General features: G+C 39.1%; 1 protein-coding gene across 1 annotated transcript in view; it reads right to left on the bottom strand.

The window, feature by feature from the left end:
* The window catches only part of PACRG (parkin coregulated), a 464,395-nt gene that overhangs the window by 230,825 nt on the left and 212,066 nt on the right, over positions 1-21,504 (bottom strand). The gene's annotated exons all lie outside the window — the stretch shown is intronic.

The following is a 21,504-nucleotide window of genomic DNA, read 5'->3' as shown; positions in this document are numbered from 1 at the left end:
AGCTTGGAACTGTTAGCCAAGGAACTGTCTCGGGCTGTTTGATTGTACTATTATCAGAGAAACATGACTTAACATACAGTCTTTGTAAATAAACAGGATTGCATCAAAGCAACATCTGACTCCATCATAAATTTCTCCTCTGAATGAAAACAACCCACTAGACCTCAAAAACTGACTAACCGTTCAGGTCACAAGGGGTAAAAATATCAATACATGAATGGAATATGAGAATGTTATAAAATTAAATATATTTAGAAATTCCATAAACGATTATAAGAGGGTTCAGTTTTGTATCTAAATTACTTGCAAGAATTAGGTTTCCTATACAATGCATGCAGAGAGACAGGCACATAAGAATGCAAAAAGAACAGGAGTACTTGTGGCACCTTAGAGACTAACAAATTTATTTCAGCATAAGCTTTCATGGGCTACAGCTCACTTCTTCAGATGCATAGAGTGAAACACACAGACAGAAGATATTTATACATACAGAGAACATGAAAAGGTGGAAGTACGCATACCAATTGTAAGAGGCCAATCAATTGAGATGAGCTATCAGTAGCAGCAGAAGAAAAAAACCTTTGAAGTGATAATCGAGATGACCCATAGAAGGTGTGAGGAAAACTTAACATGGGGGGAAAAAAATTCAATTAGTGTAATGACCCAACCATTCCCAGTCTCTGTTTAGGCCTAAGTTAATTGTGTCTAATTTGCATATTAATTTGAGTTCAGCAGTCTCTCTTTGGAGTCTGTTTTTGAAGTTTTTTTGTTGCAAAACTGACACCTTCAAGTCTGTCACTGAGTGATTAGAGAGGTTGAAGTGTTCTCCCACTGGTTTTTGAATGTTATGATTCCTGATGTCAGATTTGTGTCCATTTATTCTTTTGCATAGAGACTGTCCAGTTTGGCCAATGTACATGGCAGAGGGGCATTGCTGGCACATGATGGCATATATCACGTTGGTAGATGTGCAGGTGAACAAGCCCCTGATGGTGTGGCTGATGTGGTTAGGTCCTATGATGGTGTCACTTGAATAGATATGTGGACAGAGCTGGCATTGGGCTTTGTTGCAAGGATAGGTTCCTGGGTTACTGTTTTTGTTGTATGGTGTGCGGTTGCTGGTGAGTATTTGCTTAAGGTTGGGAGGCTGTCTATAAGCGAGGACTGTTCTGTCTCCCAAGATCTGTGAGAGTGAGGGATCATCTTTCAGGATAGGTTGTAGATCTTTGATGATGCGCTGGAGAGGTTTCAGTTGGGGGCTGAAGGTGGCGGCTAGTGGCGTTCTGTTATTTTCTTTGTTGGGCCTGTCCTGTAGTAGGTGGCTTCTGGGTACTCTTCTGGCTCTGTCAATCTGTTTTTTCACTTCAGCAGGTGGGTATTGTAGTTTTAAGAATGCTTGATAGAGATCTTGTAGGTGTTTATCTCTGTCTGAGGGATTGGAGCAAATGTGGTTGTATCTTAGAGCTTGGCTGTAGACAATGGATCGTGTGGTGTGTCCTGGATGGAAGCTGGAGGCATGTAGGTAAGTATAGCGGTCAGTGGGTTTCCGGTATAGGGTGGTGTTTATGTGACCATCGCTTATTAGCACAGTAGTGTCTAGGAAATGGACCGCTTGTGTGGATTGGTCTAGGCTGAGGTTGATGGTGGGATGGAAATTGTTAAAATCATGATGGAATTCATCGAGGGCTTCTTTTCCATGGGTCCAGATGATGAAGAGATCATCAATGTAGCGCAAGTAGAGTAGGGGCGAACGCTACATTGCGCTACTTGTGCTACATTGCGTCTTACAATTGGTATGCGTACTTCCACCTTTTCATGTTCTCTGTATGTATAAATATCTTCTGTCTGTGTGTTCCACTCTATGCATCTGAAGAAGTGAGCTGTAGCCCACTTACAATTGGTATGCGTACTTCCACCTTTTCATGTTCTCTGTATGTATAAATATCTTCTGTCTGTGTGTTCCACTCTATGCATCTGAAGAAGTGAGCTGTAGCCCACGAAAGCTTATGCTGAAATAAATTTGTTAGTCTCTAAGGTGCCACAAGTACTCCTGTTCTTTTTGCGGATACAGACTAACACGGCTGCTACTTTGTAACCGCACATAAGAATGGGATCCATAAAACATTCAGCATGTAACACAGGGAGCTGTCTAAGTTAGCCAATACCAAATGCCAAGGAGAGGAATGTGTTCTAAACCCCATCCCTCTCAGGAATTTAGGCACCTAACTCCAGCCTGGAGGGAGGTGCCTATCTCTGCTTAGGATCTACAGCCAGGAACCCTCTCCTCAAGTCAGGAACCTAAACCATTTCTTGCAAGAACAGCTTTACTCCAGTGGTTAGGTCTGAACTGGGGTCTGCCCTCTACTGAGCAAATACCCCAACCACTAGGCTAAAGCATCCAAGGGACAGCTCCTTCTGCTGGTCATTTAGTGCAGAGTTAGGCATGTTCAGATCAGGCCATGCAGGTGAAATAGGTGGGGGAACCCTTACCTTCACCTAGTTTGAGGATCCTGCTGGAGCTTAAGTGTAAGATAGGTGTCTGGGCACCTGCTTGAGGCAGCAGTGCACATGCCAAAAGGCAGAAATGTAGTTGCTTAGGCCACTTTTACAGTGAAAATTTAGGCACCTAGTTTGGGTAACTACAGGTTTAGGTTACAGCTGAGTGGGGGTTTTGTGGCTTGCCTAAATCCTGAATTTAGGTGCTTAAAACCCAGATTTAGGTGCCTTAATCCCTTTTGGATATGAGTCGTGTTTCCTTTCTGATCTTTTTGTGACTTTCACTTGGAAATAGTCAGTTTAATCAGCTGGTATGCAAATAAACATGCCAGAGAGCAACAATAAATCACATTAGCAGAATGTGTTTTGGCCTTGATTGGCAAGCACCCAAGGAATTGTGAACCTGCTGTCATAAATGGAGATCAACTCACATTAACAACTATGATGGCCCTTGCAGGAGATAAGCCTCTAAGGGAGTTATTAGAGGAAATAAACTCTAGTTGAACAATTTACAGAGCACTGTATCAATCTAAGATAGAAAACTGGACTAACTGACACCCTATATTAATGATCTGGCAAAAAATATGGATAGATGGAAGTGAAACAAATTTGATTAAAATGAGTCAGCCATTCGGGTTTGTGAAAAAAAATACAATATCACAAATCAGTAAAATTCAAAATGAGCTAGCAAAAGGAACAGATTACAGAACTCAAGAACAGAAATGTTGGGAACTGTGGGTCATGCAATGCTTGGAATTTCTTTGGAGTTTTTGCTGTTTCTGAGCATCATCTTTCATTTAATGTACTAGACTGCATTCCTCACTTAATAAAATTACTATCCCTAAATATCTCAAGGAATCAATCATGAAATAAAAGCTATTGGTTTTGTTTAGCAGAAAATATATGGACTGAAACTAGAGGGTTTCATACATCCTTAATACATAAACAATATGACCATATATACTTTAATATTACAATTGGAGATGGTAAAAAAATCGAATTGTAACAAACTAACCACAAGTCTTTTGATATGATGTGTAACCAAAATGTATCCCTAGTGCTGTTGTAGCTGGAAAATTTTTTTTAAAAATCCTGAAAATTATTAGATCTTATGTTTAAAGAGATCTTCTTCCTCCTTGACATAATGTTTAGGCTGTATGTCCAGAAGCTCTCTCTTTTATCCAACAGCAAATGTGGCTAAGCTTTCACCAAGGAAAATGTTAAGGTCACATCTCTCCACACTTCCCTTAGAATTACTAAAAAGTAAATTTGCTTTAATTTGAAAAGAACCTAAGAAATATAGTGTTTACATTTTCTCAGTCTAATATTTTCTAATACAGTTTGTTTTGGTTACTTTTCAATAAAATGGAAATCTGTACTACATGCTGTAAGGTTTATTAAGAGTAGCCTAAAAAGTGCAATAACATTTGAGTATAGAGGGTGTCATCAATTTCCTTTCCTGTTTAATCATGAGTGATTGACATTCACTGGCGGAACAACAGGAGAGAGAGCAAGTGCCGTCAGTCAAATACTCTTACAGTGCTTGTAAGCAAGCCCTGAGACAAACACCACCAACTGATATGCCTTTCTGCTAGTCACTGAAAAATCTCAAGGTCATCCAAATCCTAACATTCCCAATCACTGACTGCAATTTAATTCAATTAATGTGGAACAATTTTTGTATTGGTTCTTTCCATTGTCTGTCTCCCTCTTTTCATCATGTTGAAATATCATATTTTGGCAAGTTTTTCCATCAGTTATTTTCTCCTCCACAACCTTAATCTTTCTTCATAGGTGATGCTAAATTCACCCCTTCTGTAAACAAGGGTAACTCTAATGAAGTAAATGGAGTTGTACCTTTTTATACTAGGTGTGAATTTGGCCCATGGGTTGTCATAATATACAAGACAAGCAAATATATTATAATGTACATTACATTAAACTAAAAATGGCAAGCCAATATTAGGTAAATAGATATGAATAAACTTCATCGATCAAGCATATAAATAAAAAATATATAATAAGCAATATAAGATTTATAAGCAGCTCAGTTCTCCTATTTGGCAATTGATTTAGAGTTTGAAAGAACATTCGTTTTACTTTTATTTGCTGATGAGTAAAATAAAATAGACACCATCCGTGTTTATTTGTTTTAAAGTGACCTTAATAGCTATAAATTGTTTAAAACAAACTAAAATGATAAACAATTTTAAGTGTCTGCTTTACAGAAGTTAAATATTCCTTGCTGATCCTTTGCTATCCTTAGAAACTGTAATCACACACACACACACACACACACACACACACACACACACACACACACACACACACACACACTCACTCACTCCTCATGGGTCAATTTAACTGCTGGCACAACCAGTTTTAATTCCAATAAAGTCAATGAATTGCAATCATTTACACTACCAGTGAATTTTAAAACCTCCATCCACACATACTTTAATTCAAGTTGAATAAAATAATGACCATAAAATATCTAACTTAGAGCTCATGAAAGCAAAGTCTTCCCTGTAGCACCATAACATTAACTCTCAGTACTAGCATTACATAATAGTAACATCTTAGTGCTAGCTGACAAAGCTAGGACTACAACTTAGTACAGCACATGTATGGTAGCACAGGGATGCAAGCACTGAGAGCTAACCATTACAGTTACTCTCTTCAATTAATCCATAGGTTAATGAACAGTACAAATCATTCCACTATGTCCCTATCAAATACCTTAATCTAAGAGGGACTATGTTTTTAGAGAAGTGATACAATTTAGTGCATATGTTAGTTCAGTCTTCAGTCTTGAGACTCTCTTGAGCAAAGACTATTAATCATGGATTTAGTCATATAGTTCAGACAGCTGTTGAGAAGGGACTGAACTGATACTACCAAAATCATTTATTTTAGGGTGAGAGGCTGTGTTTCCAAAGGAATAATGCTAACATCCTATTGAATCACCCAGTGTCCAAGATTTTAGCTTGGATTCAGAATGTCATTTTAGGCTTATAATTCTGCATCAGTATTGCATTGTATTCTTCATTAAGCCCTCTGTCAGCTTGTAAAGGGCAAGGTCAGCGAATGAACATTTGATCAACAGTTTAGAAACCATTTATTAACTAGGGTTAAATAACTGAGAGTCTAATGTATTGTTATAGTTCTCATCCACATATGGGACATTCCTAATACCTCCTTCTGGATCACCCACTTTAGGCTTCTTCTGCTGATTTGCAAACCTCCTACTAAGTAGGTTGGGAAAAACACTGCAACTGAAAGCAAAGGTCATGGATAGAGGCCACTGAAAATGCACAGTTCTAACAAAACACAGAAGTTGCTACTACAAGCAGACCTTTAACTTTCTAACTGTCTTTCCCTCTGGTGGGAAAACAAATATTACACACAGACAGAGAGAGTGTATACTGAACAAAAACCCCATGAGTAAAGCAACCAGCAGAACTAGGGGGGGAAAGAACAACTATGGTATATGTAGCTATGTATACAGAGATCACTTCAAGCTTACCTATGATGCTGTTTCGGGGGGCGAGGGTATTACGGGGCGGGGGGGGGGGAATGGCTTGTTGCTCTCATAGACAGGGTCCGCTGTAGTCTGCACAATGGACCTAAATTCTGTGGCAGGAACCCCTAAATTAATTCTACATTACAAAGCTTCTTTAGTTTCTCAGGCTGAATTGTGGGGTGGAGAGAGTTTGAGCTGGGCTGCTGACAGACTTTGTAACAGTGAGGCACCCTGAGGAAAGCTGTTGAACCAGACTACAAGTTCCAGCCTTCCAGGCTGAACTTTTGTGTGAGAGGATCTCTGAAACACTGATGAAAGTGATCACCGATGAACAGTCATTGGTGAAAATAGTCCTTCATATTTTCCTTTCTTTGAAGTGTTTTTTCTCTCTCTATTGCGGTGTGGAAACAAAAGGAAGAAATGACCAACTGGCTAGCAATACAGGAGAAACAGTGAAGCTGTTGACATTATTTTCTCAAAAGAACACAATTTACAGCCTTGAACAGAAAAAGAAATGTCCCCCCTAACCTTAATTTCTTTCAATTATACTGATCTTAGATGGTATTTGTAAGACCAATAGGTAAAAAATGATCAGATAAAACTATGATAGTTAAACTGACAGTACACCTTTAAAAATTCCAGGTATGGTAATTCTAATAAATGTACTCTATTCTTAAATTTAGCCTTTTAATAGACTGGCAAATGGCAACTGGGAGAGAGTTGCAGATCAAAATTTTAATTATATGTAATTAAAAGTGGATGAAAGTTTGTTTAATTGTACTTAGTTTAGAAAGGAGAAAAGAAAGCCATGATAAATTGTATAGAAAGTAATCAGTAGTGTAAAAAGACAAGAAGAATATTCCTATTTACAGTACTATTTTTCATAACGCAAGGAAAAAGAGACCATGACAAAATTAGGGCCTGATCTTCTAAACTGTATTTACATAAACAATCCTGACTTATGGGAGTAATTCCACTGGAGGTAAGAGGACTACTTACCTAAGCCAGGACTGTTCATGTTATTGTAAGAGTTTGCAAAATTGGGCCCTACAAGGCAACGATCTAACAATGAATAGATGCAAATATTTTTACTGCAGCATTTAACTAACCTGTGAAATTCAGAGCTGCAGGGTATTATTCAAGCAAACACCTAAATAAAACTCAAAATGGATTGGTCATATATGTGAATAAAAAGGGCATTTAAGACACAGTTACCTGTGTTAGCAACCATTATACTTTGGTGTGTATGCATTTAAGTATATGATGGATAATCCTCATTCCTTTCTAGGAAAGTATTTAAATTCAATTCTGTAACCTTTGGTAGTCTGTAGTTATTCTGGCAGATTTGATATTCAAAGGGAACATCAGGTCTCACAAGTTGCTGAGTAAGCATTCCACCTTCAAGATCACTGATCAGCCAATCAAAAATTTTGTTCCAATGATATAATATTTCTATCTTGTATTTCACTGGTTGAGTGTGTCAGTCATTTAACTGTCTGTGAAGTTAAAAAAGAGTCCATCTTGATCTTGCAGTTGAATTAATCTCTATTAACAGAGTAATTATATTTCCAGACTTGTTTAACTGATGTTCAATATTAATGTTTTCACTGATATCTTTTATAAATGATAAAGTTTGAGCAGTAAATACACTAAATAAAAATGCGGAAGCATACTATCATTCACTTCCTCCCCAGCCCTGAGTCAAGCACTCAGCCTAAATCTCAGGAGGTGGCTTTAAGGGAATTATATCATAAATCACAAAGAAAAAAATTCTAGGTATGTTAATGTAAAAATATGAGTCAAAATACAGCTGAGACAAAGAGTGCAAATTAAAGATGGCTAAAACAGGGAAAACTTGTGCCCTTTCTTTATTTCCCCATTTTCCTATTCTTTTCAATGGTGTCACAAACTCAGGAATAAATCCAAATATGAAAAAATAATAATTCTGTCACAAAATTCAAACCAATCTGAAAGCTGCCATGAATTACACTTTGAAGAGGCAAAGTGAAAAATGGAGATGAAGTCAGTTGACAAGACTGAACGATTAAAGTACCAAGTCGTAGCATTTTCTCTCTGTTAGATTGCTGCTTGTCTCTGTCTTTTGATGAAATGAGGAGGAAACCGTGTGATTGGGGCTGGTGTCTGAGCTGCAGAAAAATGCATGACTTAAAATATTTTGTGTAAATATTTATGTGACTGCCATTAATTGTCTCTGTGTACCAGAAGCATAGAAGACACTATTTTTTATAAGAACGTTTCTGCTTAATCATTAATTATCAATCATAATCTAAGAATACCTTTCTTTCAGCAATTTTACTGAAAATACTATACTGAAGTAATATTTTTTGTTCTTCACATTATCTTGGAAGAAAATATAGCCTACTTCAAAAACAGACAGTGAACTTTGTCATCTCTCTTGGATTTGGAACTATTTCTCTAATAATATTTATCTTCACAATTAAGTCAGGCTGTATATGTATAGTTACTGTAATATAAGTGATATTAGAGAGACAAGGTGGGTGAGGTAATATCTTTTATTGGACCAAGTTCTGTTGGTGAGAGAGACAAGCTTTTGAGCTTACACAATGCCCAGATCTGAAGAATAGCTCTGTGTAAGCTCAAAAACTTGTCTCTCTCACCAACAAAAAGCTGGTCCAATAAACTATATTACCTTACCCACCTTGTCTCTCGAATATCCTGGGACCAACATGGCTACAACAACACTGCATATAAGTGATATTCATGTACTGTATAGAATGATATTTAAATTAAAATTCTGTTAAATCAGATGATCTATTCCATCTCAAACAGTAATTCAACAGTGCTAGGCATATTCCAATAATAATATTTAGTACCTATCCAGTTCTTTATATATTCAAAGTGATTTGTAAACATTCAGTTCTCATAACGTATCTGTGAGGTAGCTAAGTATTATCTCCATTTTACAGACTAGGAAAAGAAGACAGAGACTGTGGATTGTCCAAGGCCCCATAGCAAATCATTAACAGAACTGTAATGAAGTCAGGAATTCCGGGCTCAATTAGTTAAACAACAGTGCCTCAGCACAATAGAATAGGTTAATAGAATATTCTTAACCTTGTAAGCTATAACAGAACATTTGGTTACAACAGATTAATTGTGATCATCTCAAAGGATAGCATGAGAGTAATGAATAAAATGTTGAAATTAAGTAAGATTTTTAAAATGTGACTTCATCTGGGGGTGATGGTGAAGGGACTGCTAGTGACCTTATATTTGAGATACTTAACATTTTCCATTATAAAGATTCTTGGGACCTTTTCTTTGACAAAGGCTCCCCCCATTGTTTGCAGCAGGCCTTTGATATTCAGCAGGGGAATGCCCTCAGGCTAAGGAAGTACCTTTCCTTTATCCCATGAAATTCCATAGGGCTTTTATTGAGATCTAAACTGTTAAAAATTGCCATCTTCCTTCTCTCACTTATGATCAGGAAAATCTCAGCAGCCTGACAAAACAACAACGGAACACATGGACATTCTAAGGCTGGGCTCAAGCCACCAGCTAAACAGCAGCAGACATTGTACTGGGAATGCAGCCTGGGAGCTGCCAGAGCAGCTCTAGGGGCAGGAGGGTGAAGGAAGAATGCAGGGCTGGGCTCTGCACATACATAACTAGTCTTTTGCTGCAGGACTGAGGATTCAGGGTTTAATGCCTGCTAATGATGCATGATGTTGTTAACATGCACGGAACAGAAACTTTTTATCTTTTCTCTTTAAAAAAGCCCTAGGAAATTATGGTTAAAAACCCTATGTTAAAAGAATGTTTAGATGACAAAGTCAAACACCCAAAACTTAAGAAATGCTAGATTTTTGGTTGCTGTGACAAACTTAGTTTGACCCCTTTGTGTACAGTCATTGTGATACAGTCTTTCACTACATGAACACAGTGCACAGGATGAAGGCACAAGGTGGCAGAATGAACATTATATGGCCAACTGTAAATCTGACATTTCCTAACTTCTGAATGGTTAACTTTGCAACCTAAATAATGTTTAACTTAGTTTAAGATGTTATGTAAAATAAAAGACTCCTAAATTGTCAGTATTAGTGTCAGAGAATTTCTAAAAATCACCCTTCTTCTATCAAGCACGCCAAATTACTTACAAGAAAAGCTAAATTTGGAAACCGTGTAGAAACTTTTGATAGAGGAATTCACCTGATAGTTTTGGCTTGAACTTAAATCCTTCCCCTCTCCAATTCTTACAATATTCTGGTTCCTGTTTTGCTATGACACAGTTTCAGGCTTTTACTCTTCTACACTGGCTTTTACTCTTTTACTCTGAAGCCCAGGCAATTCCAACAATTGTTCCACTGAACTATTTTCACATCTCATTCTTAATATTGATGAGAACATAAAATTTCAGTAGTACTTTATTTTAAGTGTACTATCATTATAAATTGATTTGGTGTTCATTATAGTAGCACAGATAATAATGAGTTCATTAGGTATTCATATGGATGTCACATGTACTTCCAGAGGCGTTACTGTGTAATTTAGCATTAGTTAATGGACACTTAAAATAAAATGGTATCAAATTTTCTAACTGGCCACTTTTTAAAAGAATTTAATTCAAAATAATTAATGGATTATTGCTCTGATAATTAACTATGATATACAACAAAGGGGGAAAATTAATTTCTGACTTATTGAATCCTTTTACCTGAAAAATCTGGTTGTTTTTTGGGAATAATTCCAGAACTGCAAATATCAAAGAAAATATAATACAATGTTATAAGACTTTGAACAGTATGCACCTAGTTTGGTTATTATAAAACCTTTAAAAAGTGGCTGTGAATAAGAAACTATTATATTGATTAACTAATGGGACAACTGGCAGCAAATCTTGATGTTTGTTAGTACAAGGTGCCTAAATTTTTATATTTAAATTATAAATGCTACCACATTTTTATGTAGTTTAATTTCTATTCTTAATTCTTCCCTTATTCTAAATTCTCATTGATTCAAAGATACCACCTTCTACTTATATGTTATTCTGATCTTGATGGAAATTTTGTAAGTCAGGATAATACCAGAATCTCCATATACAGAAAAATATTAATTAAAAGTGTAATTTGCAAAGTCCTGATTTTAAAACAGCATTTATTAACAGTGTTTAGATTAAGAATTAGATGACCACAGATCTTATCTGCAGCAATATTGCTACTCCATACATCAGTGCTGGCTCTCTGAGAAGGGAAGGGGAATGACTTGTCAGTGCAAAAGATAAGTATAGGGCATCTCTTATTCCTTGTAACAATGTGCAAAAATAATATCTAATGGAGGTTCAGGAAAAGTTCAGTGGAGAGACTTTCAGTAAAATGAGGATGTTTTGTACCAGCTGAAAATATTTTCTAGGGTTAAGTGAACCTGGAGATGTTCAGATTCAGGTTCAGTTATAGTCAATCACAAAGTTATTTGAATATCTACACATTCCATTTACTAAAGAGGTGAAAAATAAAACATTTACAACAACTACCTGTTGCCTGCTCCAAACAAAACATTTTGGGTGGAACTTTCTTTATTCATATAAAAAAATGCTAGTCACTGTAAAAGCATAGAATAACCAGTTAATCATTTTCTATTACCTCTATATAAGTTATAGTCACTACATAATAAGTGTTTGCAGTCATGCTGAGTACTGCCAAGAAAACAATTACTTGTGAAACTTCAGGTAAATTTTTTTGGGATTATTTTTCCAGTGGTTTGGTTTGGGGTGACGAGGAAGGTACCTATAAATACTTGCTATCTGCATGTATAGCTTTTGTTGTTGTCATCATTCTTTTCTTTATGTGTGGGCAGGTCTTCTTTCATTTTTATTTTTAACAATGATGAAGCAGCACTGAGTTAATGGGAGCTGATAGTAAATTCTATTACATCCTGCAGCTAAAAGCAGTTTGCAGCAGAAAGTAATATTACTAAGTGTGGAGAGCAGAAGGGATTTGGAGTCTTTGTCTTGTTGCTCCTCCTGTTAAACATATATGGGGGTGCATTGGGAGATTGAGGCATAAACTTTTCTCCTACTAAAGTCAATGTTAAAATGCCCTTTTGTCTTCTGTGTCGACAATTATGCTCCTCTGGCACAATGAAACTCTCAACTATAAGAGTAAAGTTTGTCTGTGCAGGAAAAAAGATTTTTCTGGGGGTGGTCTGAGATGGCAGAATGAACTCCCCTAAGAACTAAGGACCATCACAAACCTCACCACATTCCATTCCAAATACAAGGTGCATTTCATTTACATTGCCTTGTTTAACGTAAGTACATAATAGATATATTTATATAAACAACAAAACCTCACAAAAAAACCCCACACCCTACCAAAACAAGACACTCCACTCCACACTACTCCTCTGCAGAGAGGATGAGAGAACAAACAACACATAAGAGATGTGTAGTGACATTGCTTAATGCACTACTGCACTTATACCAGGCTCAGATACTACACTGATGCATGTATATAAGAATCTATATAGAATAGAACAGGATAAGTGAGAAGAGCTTGACTATTAGGAAGAACTGAAGGGTCTTCAGTGCACAGATAACACTCATCTTTGTATCTCCATCTCACGCAACCCAGCTGGTATGGAAGAACTTGTTATTACCCAGTGCCCAATGGTTAGTGTCCCCAGCAAAGATTATATTTTGAATGGAAGCTAGCTAGTTTCAACCCAGACAAGACTGAGGAAGGATCTGTAGTCGGGGGGGGGGGGGGGGGGGGGAGGGAGGGAATGGAGAAAAATTCCAGCTCCAGAGAATAGTGGTCAGTTTCTGGATTAAAGTTGTAGGTGAAGGCTCTCTTTAGGTACAGCTCTATCTCGATCCTGCACAAGTCTATGTGGGAACCAATTTTAGCAGGGTAGTTTACTCCTCCTTGTTATTTTCCAGGATGAATTTAACATGAATTGTTATTCCAATAAAGTTGGTTATAACTAGTTCCAGGTGTGGAGGGCTTGCAGGTTTGTAACAAATAGCTACTGATTTATTTCTCCAACATATGAAAAGTTCTTCCATTGACACCTACAGATAATTTCAAAAGTTGACCATCTACAACCAAAAGCCTTTTATTCTCTCATAGGCAACTTAACCAGAGGTCTCCTGGTCTCCTCTAAAGTTGGATTGTTTCATCAGTGCCCCTATGCACCTACATAGCTCCATCTACTTCTACTTCCAAAACTCAGAAAGTTTCAGTTTATTTAGGCTGGATCAAACACAGAATCTTTTAATGGATTCAGATGTCCACTCACACCATTTTCCAGTCATGCTCAGGTTTAAATTTTACAATATATTTGTGTATTACACTGAGAACATATCATATATTTCTCTTTGCATATTCTTATCCTTGTGTTCTAAGCATACTAAGTAAACATACATAAAACTGACCATAAATGAAACTGTTAATAGTTAAAGCTAAATGGAGGTTTTGGTTTATAAAAAAATGTATTTGAGTGTTTTCCTTATTATGAAGGTCTTTGCTTAAGTCCACTTTAATTTTAACACTGTACTTGTTTTTAGAAGATTCCCTAGACTGTCTTTACACTCTTATCCAGTGAGATGACTAATGTAGATTCTCACCCACAATAATCATATGTGACCCTGGACTGAGTTGAGCCAAGGAAGTGGAAGAGTGAAGAGGATTTGTTCCATCTTCCAGAAGATCACTGATTTATAATTAGTCTCCATTAGTCAAAAAACCTCCATACTATGATTATGGCTACGATTTAGTCACGGAGGTCATGGAAGTCATGGAATCTGTGACTTCCAGTGCCCTCCGTGACTTCAGCCTGCAGTGGTTGGGAGCTGCAGGGAACCCCCACTGCCTCTGGCGGCCCCTGGAGCTCCAAGCTGCCACAGGCAGTGGGGTACCACAGCGGGGTACACTGCAGCTACCAGCCACCGTGGGCGGCGGGGGAACCCCCGAGCTCCCAGCCCCTGCAAGCGGTGGGGGAACCCCCGAGCTCCTGGCCCCCGTGGGAGTGGGGGAACTCCCAAGCTCCCAGCCACTGCGAGTGGTGGGGGCCCACGGAGCTGCCAGTGGCAGGGGAACCCTGCAGTTCCCAGCACCTGTGGGCAGTGGAAAATCCCACAGCTCCCGGCCCCCGAGGGTGGCGGGGGACCCCCGGAGCTGCAAGCGGCAGGGGTACCCCGCAGCCCCCAGTTGCTGCAGGGAGCTCCTAGCCCCTGCGCAGCTACTCTGCTTCAGGTGGCGTGGGGATCCGCATATCCCCACTTTGTCCCAGATATTTTTAGTAAAAGTCAGGGAGAGGTCACGGCTTCCAAGAATTTTTCTTTTTTGCCCATGATCTGTCCATGACTTTTACTGAAAATATTTGTGACAAAATCTTAGCCTTAACTATGATCATACACTGGAATTTCAGATAAATAGACCTCACAGATAGATGGAAAGTTCAGAGATGGATTAATAGAGAGACAGATAATAAAAATGCTACATGACTAAGTCTAAGACTATTAACATATGTGAAACTGTAGGTGTAAAAGTTAACACTTCTTAGAGTTTAAAAATAACAGACTTATTGTATACTTAACCTATACTTTCAAGACATTTTAGGTATAATTGTACACTACCTGGATTGTAAAGTTCTGCCATCCATAAACAATGGACCAGATTTTATTGTGCTTGATCACATTACAATGCAGCTGTGCTACACTCAAAACAAAAATAGATGAATTTAAAATGAAGCTGTTTGCTTAAAATAACTTAGTCCTTGTTTTTAATTGTTTTTGGTAATAAAAACAAATTGTTATAAACACAAATGTATATCATGGTTGGGAGTACTGGTATAAATCAATTATCCTCACTAAAGAAAGTTCCACATATATTTCCTAACATCCCTTCATACCACTGAACCTATTTCATAAATGGAAAAGCGCATTGTACACATTTATCTATTTATTCATGTGCATGCATTCTGGATCCATTTAAAAAAAAGAAACATTGTACTCCAAATATTTAAAAGCCAGATACAGTGTATCTGCAGGCAGTCACATGGTCCTTGAAGATGATAATGGGGAACTTTGCGGTAAGTTATTACCTACTGGCAGCTCTTAGTACTGGCTGCTCTTCAAAAGAACTAGTCACCCCTTAAATAGAGGGAGTCGTAGCAGGGGGAAAGATCACATGTTGTAGTCTCCTTCCCACATCCAGTGAATAGAAAAAGATAAGTGGACCAAGAGCCCATGTGACCCTCACCAAACCTTTTGGTAAATCCTGCTAAAATTTTCTCAAGGCTTGTGGATTAGAAGAAGAGGGACATTTACAAGTGATAAATCAATAAATAGCAACACACTAGCTACCCTTTCATAGATTCTAGGGCTGGAAGGGACCTCGAGAGGTCATCAAGTCCAGTCCCCTGCCCTCATGGCAGGACCAAATACTGTCTAGACCATCCCTGATAGACATTTATCTAACTTACTCTTAAATATCTCCAGAGATGGAAATTCCACAACCTCCCTAGGCAGTTTATTTCCAGTGTTTAACCACCCTGACAGTTAGGAACTTTTTCCTAATGTCCAACCTAAACCTCCCTTGCTGCAGTTTAAGCCCATTGGTTCTTGTTCATACCACATCCACCGCTTCTCCCTTATCCACAAGACTCATTATCCTATCAAAGAAAGCTATCAGATTGGTTTGACATGATTTGTTCTTTACAAATCCATGCTGGCTATTCCCTATCACCTTAACACCTTCCAAGTGTTTGCAGATGATTTCCTTAATTACTTGCTCCATTATCTTCCCTGGCACAGAAGTTAAACTAACTGGTCTGTAGTTTCCTGGGTTGTTTTTATTTCCCTTTTTATAGATGGGCACTATATTTGCCCTTTTCCAGTCTTCTGGAATCTCTCCTGTCTCCCATGATTTTCCAAAGATAATAGCTAGAGGCTCAGATACCTCCTCTATTAGCTCCTTGAGTATTCTTTGTTGGACCTCTGGAAAAAAACAGTTTAATTAAACATACAAAAAGACCATTTTGTTCCTTTGTGGAACGATTTGACAAGTATAAAATGCCACTCCCCATCTCAGTAGTGGGGATATTTGATTGGACTATCTGGGGTCCTGAGAGGAGGAGGGAAGGAAAGGGAGAGGCAGGCTCACCTGCTTTGTAGTCTTCCTTCTTGCCCTTGCCTACAGCACATGTGGAGATCACGTCTTGAGGAGGTGGTGGAGGTAAGGTAATGACTCACCCTGTGCCCATTGACTAGGTAGTGGGGGGGAAAGGGAAGAGACAACTGTCTCTCAGACCGTCTTCCCTTCTCCTTGCTATATATGAAACCCTTAAGTCATGGTGGCAACCATTCTGCTGTGGCTGCTGCCCTTCCCTCCCTGCTCTGTAATTAAGGTATAATTTGAACTGCAGTTCCAAGATGCTGTGGGTCTGGCCATTCAGATCACCACTTTTTGAAATCAGGATGGAAATTTTCCTCAAGGCAAGAGTGACAAAGCAAGCAACAGGCCAAAAGCGGTTAGTTCCTGGAAGTAAACATGAATGAGAAAACCAGATGATGACAGGTAGACCCTATTAATCAGTAGGGCGGAGAGACACCTTAAATCTTCACAAATTGAGATACGTTTCTATGTACCCTTATTTCCCCTCACAGGGGAGGGCAAGAGGGTTTGGAGATGAGTTGAATACTAAGGGTTAGGCTGAAGGGGGCCAATCCTGAATACTGGTTATTTGGCATGGAGTCCATTTTATACTGTACTGGACCCAAGTGACTATACACCACCCCGTTAAAATGAAAATTTAATGAAGTTGCTCTCTTCCACTTTATGATCCATGTCTGTGTTCATTCTTCTGCATATCCTGAGCAAATCACAGGAGCATTGTTTTATCAATAATGGTAAAAATTCCATCACATAACTTTTAAGCAACAGATGTATCAAACAAAGTAATTTATTGATGCTATACCAAGGACTGCTAGTCACTACATATTATTCCCTTTGCTATATTGCCACAGCAAGTAATGATGGAACATTATAATGTCTTATTAAAATCAATCAGTTTTATCAGGATCAACCACAAAATGATATATCATGTCAAGTTATAAACATTTTCCACCCACTGCTTAAAAATGAAAAAAAGAGAATGCAATTTAAGATGCATAGGTAACTAAGATTCTTACAATTAGTCTTCAAAATTAAATATTATAAAATCAAAAAAAGCCCCAACATTAAAAGAACATTAAGGTTTCAAAATCAAGCACTCAATAATTAGGGCATGTCAGAATTAAGGTTGCTTGTGCATTTTTAATTATACAATCATATGCTATTTTTTCCACAGGTCCCCTACCTCATTCAGTACACCAGGTGGATGGTACTCATTTAATGAGCAGCTATTCAATATTTTACTGTACATAAAGAAGGTAACAAATAGAAATTTATGTTTCTTTATTTCTTTCTCCAGATTGACAGTTAGAAATCCATGGCTTCTGACTTTTACAGGTTGGCCTGCTTTTCCCTCAGACAGTTCAGTTTCTAAAATACTCCTACAAACCACACCACATCAGGCACTGACTGCCTGATAACTTCAGGGAGTCTGAAATAGATTAAAATTCCTGCTTTTCCCCGCTATTACAGCCTTAGTCCCTCTGGCTGGATGGTTATCACGCTGCTATAACCAGACCCAAACCTTTGACGCCCACCAGCTGCTCCACGTGGCTCCTGGGGTTTGGGTAGTGACTGGTAGCTGCTCCTAACTCTGGTTCACTCAGATCCAGAAATCCTGGATTTGACCCCCCTTCTTGGCAGTGGGACCCCAAGGTCCAACCTCCCGTGACTGGAACCAATTTCTCAGGCCTCTTCAGTAGCTTATGCACATTTCCCCCAGTGCTCTACCCTTGCAGGCACTCCACTGTGTGGTTTAATTCTCCAGAGACACATGACAGTTAAAGCAAGAAACACAGTCTTTGCAAAGGAGCTTCTTAAATGTATGCATGTTACTCTTACATGGTACAGTAATAGGGCTTGTACAGTTCTAGGTAAAACAAAAACTGAATGCAAACTACCCCCTCCAGTGCCCTCCACTTCTGCTGCTTAATCTTTCTGCTTCTGTTGACAGTCTGTCCCCCTCTTGCTAAAGAGTCTGTCCCTTTTAAAAGCAGGGTCTGACATCTGCCCGCTTCTCTTCTCAAGCTGGGAATTTCCCATTCTTCCCACCCTTAAGTGGTATTTCTGGCAGAGGGCTGTTAAAAGTCAATGGCTTAGCCCAGTGTTTCTCACCCAGGGGTACGTGTACTTCTGGGGGTACGCAGAGGTCTTCCAAGGAGTACATCAACGCATCTAGATATTTGCCTAGTTTTACAGCAGGCTACATAAAAAGCGTGAGTGAAGTCAGTACAAACTAAAGTTTCATACAGACAATGACTTGTGTATACTGCTCTATATACTATACACTGAAATGCAAGTACAATATTTATATTTCAATTGATTTATTTTATAAATTATGTAAGCAGAGTCAGGATGAGCTCTACCCTGACATCTGGTGGTGAATTATGGCAAGGGTGGAAAAGAACTTCAGGGGCTGATCTTGTTTGCATAGGCACACCCACCCGCCTAGCCTGGGACAACAGCAACTGGAAGTGGTTACTTTGGCTGGTGTGGGATCCCCAGTTTCTCTGTTATTGGGGCAGGAAGAATAAAGTGTTGTTACCCTGATTCTGTGAATCAGTGAATCAAGGCCAGTGGAACTGTTGTATGACAGAGGGACTCACCATTAACTAAGTAGCACTCGCTAGACAAGGGGCATGGGTTACAAAACCCAGTGAATTGAGAGAGGTTGGGGACAGGTATTTGTACCTGATGGTATGGGCCCCTTTTTGAGGGCCTGAAACACCAATTGTACCACCTCCTCTCTTCACTGTTGAATAGCAGAGCTATGCTGAATTCACTTTGGGCCAATAGTGCACCAACACTGGGGCTCCCCTACTACATGCTGAAATCACTATGAGCTGAGATCACTGAGTGCTGTGTTAACTAGTGGGGGAGCCTGAAGATTTATTGCTAAGCGGCTAGCGGAGCTGAGTAGTTTGTGGGACAGTTGGCATGGCCCACGGGATGGGTGAGCGGAGCCGTTTGTGGGACGGCGGAGCGGAGCAGTTTGCGGGACAGTTGGTGTGGCCCATGAGACGGCTGGAGCGGCTCACGGGACGGCTGGAGGAGCGGCTGGTGGTGTGGAGCGGCTCGTGGTGAAGGCTGCAGCAGAACCCCATGGAGAGGTGGGACAGTTGGCCTCAGACCACGTAAGGTACCCCTTAATACCCCGTGTGCCCCTTTCTCCCCCCCCATTTCCACCCAGGCTGGGGGTGAAGGGTAAGACTCTGCAGATAAACTTTTGAACTCTGGGGCTGCACTGATCAGGGACAGAGACTTTGGGGTTGTTGGACTTTTGGGTGATTTTTGGGTTGCTGGACTCAAGAGACTTTTGGGGTGTTGGACTTTTCGGACTTTGGGGGTGGGTCTTTTGCTCATGGTTTGTGATATGAATCCTGTTTGTGGTGTTTTCCCAATTTAATGCTGATGTCGTTCACCTCATGTTATTAAACATTTTCTGCTACACTCAGACTCCGTGCTTGCGAGAGGAGAAGTATTGCCTCTTAGAGGCACCCAGGGGGGTGGTATGTAACTGTCCCAGGTCACTGGGTGGGGGCTCGAGCCGCTTTTGCAATGCGTTATTGAAACGGAACCCCTAGATACTGAAGCCGGCCCTTGTTGCTGCCAACTCAGAGTGGCAGAAGGGTTACAATTATATGGTAAAAACAAGAAAGTAAGCAATTTTTCAGTCATAGTGTGCTGTGACACTTCTGTATTTTTATGTATGATTTTGTAAGCAAGTAGTTTTTAAGTGAGGTGAAACTTGAGGGTACGCAAGATAAATCAGACTCCTGAAAGGGGTACAGTAGTCTGGAAAGGTTGAGAACCACTGGCTTAGCCTGTTGCCTGCATGACACTGCTCAGCATGTAGCCCCACTGCACCATGCAGGTAAGGCTATTAAATTGTAGACAGCCCTTGATGGTCCTATTTCAGATTTGCCAACGTGGTCTGTCTTCTGTCATAACATGGAAATTTTAGTCCACACAGGAGGTCGTTGTCAGAAATAGAGTTAATAAAAATCAATAAAATAAAAATCAATAAAATCAACTGGAATTCATAGGTTTACATAGAGTCCCCAAACCACCACTCCCCTCTTACATACAGTGTTATTTCTCTATTTCCTCAATTGTCGGGGGTAAAAATATATTTTCCTAATTGTCAGAGATGCAAATGCAAACTGGGATCTGAAAGATCTGAATAAAGATTCTACAAGCCAAATTCTGCCCAGAGTTACACATATACAACCCCTTTGTATTTTGAAATTTAGCTAACAATTGTATATATAAGTGACCCAGGACAGAATCCTCTCAGCCTCCAGTGCCTGTTTGTTTTGCAGAAATAACAAAAATAAAAACTAATTTTGGTCATTAAAGTTAGCAGATATGACTCTGAATACACATTAAAAACATCTCTTGAGTAAGGAGATGACATTTTTACATAGTCACTATAGTAGATACCGACTTTGAGGTTATTGGGAGGATTCCCATATACATCAAAGAAATCTGAATATATCCTAGACACTGAATGGAGGTATTTGAAGTGGAGGTATTTGACTGAATAAAACAAAAAATGCCAAGAGTAAATACTCTTCCCTCAATAAAGTTAATGCCCTGACTACCCAATTTTCTCACCTCATTCAGTAGCCTTAAATAAATATATTATATCCCCAATGCGTCCTAACAGTTTCAAAGATTACTTGAAAATGTAACCAGTATCATTAGATTTCAGTAAATAAAGATTTCTTGCACACAGACCCCTAGTGATGCTGAACTCACAACAGTCCTCTGCCCTGTCTCTCCATTTCTTTAAAGATTAATTTATCTTATCTATACTTACAATAGTGCTATGAAAGCTCAGTGAGAAGACAAAAATTGTGTCTGGTAAAAAGGTCTCTCTCCAAAATTTAAGATAACTTTTTTGTAAAGAATGCTAGATATACAAAGCTATTCAAGTGACACTGGAATGAATCAGAATATTTCTTTTTATTATTTTATTAACCCGGTCTCTTGACTTCCCAATCTGTTCCCTGTAGTATTAATATAAAAGCATCATACTGAAATCAAAATCCTAGCTCAAACTTTGAAGCTGCTCTCAAAGGACCTCAAAGATTCTGCAGCTTTGTCGCAGCAAAACTGACACTGAAGTCAATGCATGGCTTGTCTGTGTCAAAACTGCAGCAGTAGACTAAGCAGTACAGGCAAGGACAGTTTAAAATTCATTAAGAAGGGAAAAAACTTTAGGTGCAGGGCCGTAGCAACAAAGAACGTGGCCCCCTCCGAACGGTGGCCCCCTCCGAACATATGTCCGGGTGGGGCCCCTTACAATGCAGAAACTGGAATGCG

Source organism: Emys orbicularis, chromosome 3 (genome assembly GCF_028017835.1).
Source record: "Emys orbicularis isolate rEmyOrb1 chromosome 3, rEmyOrb1.hap1, whole genome shotgun sequence".
NCBI classification, from domain to species: domain Eukaryota; kingdom Metazoa; phylum Chordata; order Testudines; family Emydidae; genus Emys; species Emys orbicularis.
The sequence above is the reverse complement of the archived record's forward strand: the minus strand, read 5'-3'. Positions and strand labels throughout refer to the sequence as shown.